Source organism: Nicotiana tabacum, chromosome 22 (assembly GCF_000715075.1).
Source record: "Nicotiana tabacum cultivar K326 chromosome 22, ASM71507v2, whole genome shotgun sequence".
Classification (NCBI taxonomy): Eukaryota; Viridiplantae; Streptophyta; class Magnoliopsida; order Solanales; family Solanaceae; genus Nicotiana; species Nicotiana tabacum.
The window spans coordinates 104,951,734-104,960,030 of record NC_134101.1 but is presented as its reverse complement, the minus strand read 5'-3'; the positions used below and the strand labels follow the sequence as shown (position 1 = coordinate 104,960,030).

General features: G+C 33.0%; 1 pseudogene; it reads right to left on the bottom strand.

The window, feature by feature from the left end:
* Window positions 1–295: 295 nt before the first annotated feature.
* Window positions 296–1,666, bottom strand: LOC107796879 (F-box protein CPR1-like; annotated as a pseudogene).
* Between the last annotated feature and the right edge of the window lie 6,631 nt (window positions 1,667–8,297).

Genomic DNA, 8,297 nt, shown 5'->3' with positions numbered 1-8,297 from the left:
CATATTAAATTGCCTGAAGTACTCATTCTCACCGCAATCATCTAAATAAATTATTCAAGTAATGAAATTACTATCAAGAAAATGCAACAGAGACATTAATACGGCTTATAAGAAGCAGTATTAATAAAACCATGTCCAAATAGAATGTATTCTAACAGTATCTTAGTAATTAATATTGTATATATGAAATAATATCTAATGGATAGGGTATTTAACTTATTATTATTGACATATAGATAACGTACGAAATATAAAGTATAAAATTTTCGGATATCCAAAAATCCAAAGTACCAAATCCAACATCCAATCCGAAATCCAAAAAATTTAAAAATTAAATCCAAAATCCAATCTGTAATCCGAAAATCCAAACTAAAAATTTAAAAAAATCGGATTTCAATCTGGATTTCAGGTTTGCCCAAACTATGCCCACCCTAGTGTTCATTAAGTTAAGATGAACTAGACCCGCGTACTCTTTTTGGAATTGAAATCAAACTTTCCTTGTAAACTATAACGCGCAAACTTTTAGGATACCCTTGTAAGTTGAACTCCTTGGCTTCATTGGAAATAAGATCACAGAAAATAAGAAGTCCACTTTTGTTTTGAAGAAACAATAAGTGATTCTTCCAAATTGTTAGTGGGGATTTGAACGGAGGAGGTCTAATTATGTATTTCTTAGTCCATGAATCGTGTACATAGTAGTCCATCATTATCCATACATCCGTTGAATCTTGTGTCAGATCAGTCTTGCCATATGAATCGGGGTAACAAATTAATGTTAGGGACTCATTCAAGTTTACAAGGCTATAACACTTCCCATCATAGCCATTGCAAGAATCAGGCATTATCATGGTGCGAAATATCTCAGTACTCATGTCAAAACAAAGAATTACCATTGTGTTAACTATATTTGCATACCAATGAAAGGCTCCTTTATGAAAGATCTCGAAATGTTGCAACCAATGAACTTTAGGAAATTGTTGACCCACACAGAATTCTCTCCAAGAATCAGTGTGCAAATCATAAACCTCAACTTTTTGATCTATCACGTCCGGAGACCAATCAGTATCCTTAAAAACTTCTAAAATCCTAATCAACTTGTAGTCATTCCCGATCCAATCAAAACCAAACCCAACACCACCCATAATGGAGAGATTGAAACCCTCTGCGCAAACAAAAGGGCTAGATGGGAGTGGCATGTAGTTTCTAGTAGCTTGATTTAATAAGATAATCACTTCAAAATCCGTCAAAGCAAGCAAACCATTGCAAGGGCCGACTAGTTATAAGCATAGTAATAACTGAAGGTCAGATATGGCGGATCTAGATCTGGAAAGACGGAGTTAAGATCATCGTCATTATCACTATAAATAATAGATATGACATTTTTTAATCCGTCAGGTTCTACTTTGATTGAGCGACTGAAAAGAATGAATTCATTTTTTTCTGGTTGTAGGGCGATTAAGATGAAGATTGATAAATGTTGAGGATTGTACGAGAGTATACCAAGTTCTGGAGATTTATTTAAATCATATAAGAGATTTCACTGTGAACTTCAAAAGTATATCAATTACCACATCTTCAAGCAATTTTTTCATAATTCCATCTACCATCATTAATCTCTACAATGCAATGATGAATGATGTTTCTTTGTCCACTAAAAACTTTAACAGCTCAGTAACATCATTCTATGAATTGGATGCAAATGCTTATTCCTCGCGTATTTAACTCCCTAACAAATTAGCTGCCAAACTTGCCGTTGTGATTTGAGTGTTTTACGGTGCAACATTTTTCGTTTAGATAGAGTTATTTTATAGCTTGTTTGGATGATTGACTCATTATTCTTTAATGTATGACATAGTAGATTCTATTTTGAAAATAATATTGGGGTAAATTCTTTTGCCTCACGTAATCAAACGCACAATTACTTGTATGTGTCATATGCATTCATATATGCTTCTAACTTTTAAGCAGAAAATAAATAATTGCATGAATTTCTTGCTCATTAGACAACTTATGACCCTAATTTGACAACCGTAGTCCTACCATACTTAGTTTCAATAATATCCTACAGATATTTGGTAATCTTGTGAGTAGAAATCCATGTGACACCTTTACTACTCAGCAACGTAATGTGATCCATGATATTATAACAATCCAAAAAAAATATTGTTCTTCTAGCACATATTACAATTCAATATTTTAATGTTTTTTGATTGTTATCGTTGAGCTTTTCACTTTTGATAAGCTATACAAAAATATTATTTAAAGAAATAGATATGGTCTTTGTGGAACATTATTCTATACATTTGTAAAATATAGAGTTTCACAATATAGACTGAGAGCCTGTTTGGAAAGCCATCTAGGAATTAAATTTGAGTGGTTTGACATGTTTGTTTGGCCAAATAATTACTTGGTCAGCATGAAATTGAGTGTAATTACACTTTTTGGTATATATATATATATATATATATATATATATATATATATATATATATATATATATATAATATTAATTATAAATATATGATTACTAATTAATGTATATTCACGAAAAATATATATCTTAAATAACAAATATAATATTATTCATACTTATAAAAATTTATAGGCATATATTTATCATATTAACATTTAAATTTTGATAATTACTTCACTTACAATTTAAGTTAACTGTGTAATTACAGTTGTGCAAACCAAACAGTAAACTTGTAATTACACTATGACAAACGAACAGGTTATCGCAATTACACAACTGTGTAATTACTAGGCTGCATAATTAATATTCTAGTAATTATACCAATTCTAATTACCTGGTGACTTTCTAAACAGACCCTAAAAGCATGCAAGTTTAGTATTTTGCAAACACTTAAATGTACCTTAAGCAAATTGACAAGGCTAACAAATTAAACACAAATATAAATCCTAGATTCGAAAGTTCACTACCTTCATAATTATCGTCTAAGGATAAATTTTAAATGTAAGTTAACCAAATTGTCACGACCCGTATTTTCCGCCTTCGGGAGTCGTGATGGCGCCTACTAATGTGGGCTAGGCAAGCCGACTGTTTTGAACAATTTACCTTTTTTCCCATTTAAATCCTTTACAAGAAATTATGAGCAATAACTTAAAGACAACAGAATTTATAACAAGCGGAAGAAAAATAATAAAACTACTGAGTATAACCAATACAACTGTTTCAACAAGACTACCTAGAACTGGAGTCACAACTTCACAGACGGTCTAAGAGTTCTACAAATAAAGGTCTGAAATAAATAAATACAACACTGTCTTTGGAAATACATGAAAGAAATAGAAATAGTAGATAGAAGGAGACGCCAAGGCCTGCGGACACCTGTAGGACTACCTCGGGTCGCCTGATGAACAAGAAATAGGAGTCTCACTGTGGTCCGGAGTCTACAACACTGCGGTCTGCACAAAAGAGTGCAGAATGTAGTATCAGCACAACCGACCCCATGTGCTGGTAAGTGCCTAGCCTAACCTCGGCGAAGTAGTGACGAGGCTAGGACCAGACTACCAAATAAACCTGTGCAATTTAACTATATACAGCGGAAAGAAGAACAGTAATATACAGTCAAGTATGGGAGGAGGAAACATGTTGCGGGGAAACATCGAATAATAACAGAAGAACAACAAATAAATATGAGGATCATCACAGTTCAATTGAAAATAGGAAGGGGAAATCATGCTGCGGGGTACAACAAGTATCAACAGGAAACCAACAATTAAGTGTAGAGAAACCGTAACTCAGTTATCAATAAAAATCGGGAAAACAAAGACAAGTGCACGACATCACCCTTTGTGCTTTAACACTCTCTCACCAAAATAATACACAGCATCACCCTTCGTGCTTTAACACTCTCTCACCAAAATAATACACGGCAACACCCTTCGTGTTTTACACTCTTCCTCACCCAATCAACAAATCACAAGGCAAATAGGGTAAGGGAATCTATAACATCGAAATAAAATCAAGTAACAACAGAAAATCAGTAAGTAAACGTAAAGGACAACATAACTCAATTATCAGCAAGAATCAGGAAAATCAAGGACAAGTGCACAGCATCACCCTTCGTGCTTTTACTCTCGTCCTCACCATAAGAATCAACATAAATTACACGGCATCACCCTTCGTATTTTTACTCTCATCCTCACCATAAAATCAATAAAATAGGCACGAAATGGTACATCATGCATCACGGCATCACCCTTCGTGCTTTACACTCTTCCTCACAAAATCATACACGGCATCACCCTTCGTGCTTTAATACTCTTCCTCACCCAAACAACAATCACAAGAAATAAGGACAAGGAAATAAATGAAATCATAATAAAATCCCGGCAAGGGAACAATAGTACAACAATCAAATCCCGGCAAGGGACATAACATTAAAGCAACAACATCCCGGCAAGGGAGACAATATCATTATCCTCTCTTTTCTTTCTTTTTTCACATTTACTTCACAACTAAATTCACAACTTGAGCCAATGCTCTATATGTTCAACAATTCAACTCTTAACTCGAGTCAATGCTCTACAATGTTCAACAATTAAATTCTCAACTTGAGCCAATACTCTACCATGTTCAACAATTAAATTCTCAACTTGAGCCAACGCTCTTACTATATTCAACAATCAAATTCTCAACTTGAGCCAATGCTCTTACCGTGTTCAATTAACAATAATACTTCCACAAGTCATCTTCATCAATAGAAATCATATAAATCATGAACAATACGAAACGAAGTCACATAAATCATGGTACAAGACTCACGGGAATGCTTGACACCAAAGTATAGATACTTGTCACCATGCCTATACGTCGTACTTAACAATTAGAACATAGCAAATAAGACTCAACTCCTAATCCCTCAAGCTAAGGTTAGACTAAACACTTACCTCGATTCCAGGAACACAATTCAAGTCTCTACTATCGCTTTACCTCTTGATTCCACCACCAATTCGCTCGTATTTAGCCACAAATTACTTAATTACATCAATAAACACTAAATGAATAAATGTCAATGCATGAAAATAAGTTTTCCAAAATTTTGCCCAAAAAGTCAAAAATCGCCCATGGACCCACATGGTCAAAACCCGAGGTTCGAACCAAAATCGATTACCCATTCCCCCACGAATCCAAATATATATTTTTTTTGAAATCGGACCTCAAATCGAGGTCCAAATCCCCAATTTTTGAAAAACCTAGGTTCTACCCAAAACATCCAATTTCCCCTATGAAAATCATTGATTTTGAGTTGAAATCATGTGAAAAGATGTTAATGATTGAAGAAAATGAGTTAAAATTGACTTACAATCGATTCGGGAGAAGAGTTGTCTTTGAAAAAATCGCCCAAGAGTGTTTTGGTTTTGAAAGAGTGTGAAAAATGAGAGATTTTCGGCTAAGTTATAAAATTGCAGGTTGCAGGTATGGGAATTGCGAACAGGGTTTGCAATTGCGAACCCCGACTTCTGCTAAGTTCGCATTTGCGAATGCAGTGTCGCATTTGCAAAGTTGCATTTGCGACTAAGGGGGGATTCCAAGCAGTTGTCCATTTGCGACACAAGTATCGCATTTGCAATATGCAAAGCCTGCAGGCATGTAGCATACCAGCAATTCCCTAAGTTAAAATTTCACTCTGTGGCCTACCAAAACTCACCCGAGCCCTCGGGGCTCCAAACCAAACATGAACACCAACCTAAAATATCATACGGACTCGCTCGTGCATTCAAATCACTAAAATAACATCAACAGCTATGAATTTAACACCAAAATCATGAAATTTCTCAAGAACTTCAAATTTTTCGTTTTTCTCAAATACTATCCGATTCATGTCGTTTCAAGTCCATTTCTTACCAAATTTCATAAACTTATCTTAAATCACATATAAGACTTGTACCGGATACCAGAACAAAAATACGGGACCGATACCATCGAGTTTTATTTACAATTCGTATCCAAATCTCATAAATAATTTCAGAAAATAATTTTCTTTAAAAATTTATTTCTCGGGCATGGGACCTCGGAATTCGATTCCGGGCATACGCCCAAGTCCCATATTTTTCTACGGACCCTCTAGAACTGTCAAATCACGGGTTTGGGTCCGGATTTGTTTACCCAAAATGTTGACCGAAGTCAACTTAATTCATTTTAAAGTCAAAATTTATCATTTTTCATCGATTTTCACATATTGACTTTCCGACTACGAAGTCCGGACTGTGCACGTAAATCGAGATGAGATAGAAACAGGTTTTTAAGGCATCGGAACGCAGAATTTACTTTTATAACAAGTGATCAACTCAAATCAAGTCTCCAAATAAAACTATCCCACAAAATATTTTTATTTTTGAATAAAAGTATAGTGTGTGTGTGTATGTGTGTATATATATATATATATAAACACACACACAAAACAATAATAATAAATTAGATATTATTCTAGATTTATATTTAAATAAAAATAATATTTTAATTATATATGAAGTAAAATGATTTTCATATAATTCCAAGAACAAATTAAGAAAAAATAATAATAGTTATACCTAATTTCACTTAGAAATAGGATATTGATTTTTCATAAATAGCTATATGGAGTGAGTCACATAGACATATTTTCTAGATCATATAATACTTTTTCGTATTTTTTAATTTCCAAAAATACCATGTATAAAATTAATAAGGAATTAATATTTCCAAAAAGGTATTAAATATGGAAAAAAATATTTTCCAATGTCCAAAAATTTTAAGTAAAAAAAAATTTATTTTTAGAAAAATCACCAAAAAAAGAACATCGAAAACAGAGACCTAGGGGGGTCATAATTGCTCAAAAACCCTCACAAGTGTGTGGGAATGTGTCAAAGCTGGGTAACCAGTCCTTTTTTCCCAATTTACGAGCGACACAGGTTCTGAAAATGATTTTTACCATGATCCCGATTAAAATTATCTCTACTTTTGACTATTTTAATTCAATTAAAACACATAGGTTTACTCCAAATGAGTTTTAGGATTAACCTCAAGCGCCTATTGCTCAGGAAATCATCAAAATAGGGGAGTTTTTGGGATGGCCAGTTTATCCTAGATTTTGGCCAAATATAGTATTCTTCGGCTAAAATTACTCGTTTAAAACATTGATTAAAGTCTTAAACGTATTCTAAGACTTATTTGCATAACTAATTCAAAGAAAAACATTCAAAAATTGATCGATATGATCAAAAGTTGATTAGTTTTGTTTTTAGCAAACCCTAACGGATTTTCTTTTAAATCCAACCTAATTTTTCTATCTTAATCACAGGTGATTATACAGTTTTTCTAAAAAACATATGGATAACAGATTACCCAATACGATTTGCATAAAATTTACATATAACATAGAGAATTGAAACTTGTTTAAAACATATAAAATCCTAGAATTTAAAACGTGTTCTATATATCGTTGGAAAACTCTGTTAGAATTCCTAAGGTTTCACACATATAACAGATAGTTTCGAGCATAAAATATTGCAAGCAGGATACAGGTTTAACATATAAAAAAATCTAAAATTCATACACTGGCAAAAATAATTTACATGACCAGAAAACAAGCCCGTGGCTCTGATACCAATGTAATAAAATGAGTAAGGAGACTTACAATTCTCTCTTTAGCGACAGTGGATTGTCTACAAAAACCAAGTCAAATTACTAGTCATTGAAAATCCTCAGATAGTGGATGGACTTCCTGTTATAGATCCATTTGAAAAAATTGCAAATTATTCTTTTAGCAGAAAACTAAATCCGTTGATAATCGATTCTCAACCTACCTAATATACCTACTGATATCATCAGTCCAATTAATTTTTCTATTGGAAAATGACTACAGTATTTCTTTTGGTAGTTATATATTATTTTTGGTAGTGATAGTTTTGGTGAATTTGCGTCAAACAAATTATCAACCTCTAAATGAAAACAAATCTGAAATTTAAGCTACAAAATGGCTTTTACTGATGCTTACCCTCAAAAATAGATAACAATTAAATTTATGTGTGGTTTTAAGATTATGCGGATTAATTCAATATAAATGATAAACTACATTACATTAAACAAATAAAGGACATAATAAAATTTCAAACCAATTAAGGGGAGTGATCCCGGACTTAGTAACAGCTTTAATAAAATACCCGCATTCGATCCCGGGCTCACAATATTGAAGAACAGATGAACAAAAGTAAGAACTCTGAATAATAGAGAAAATAAGAGTATATTGCCTTGATATACGAGTTACAATATCTTTAATGAATAATTAGAC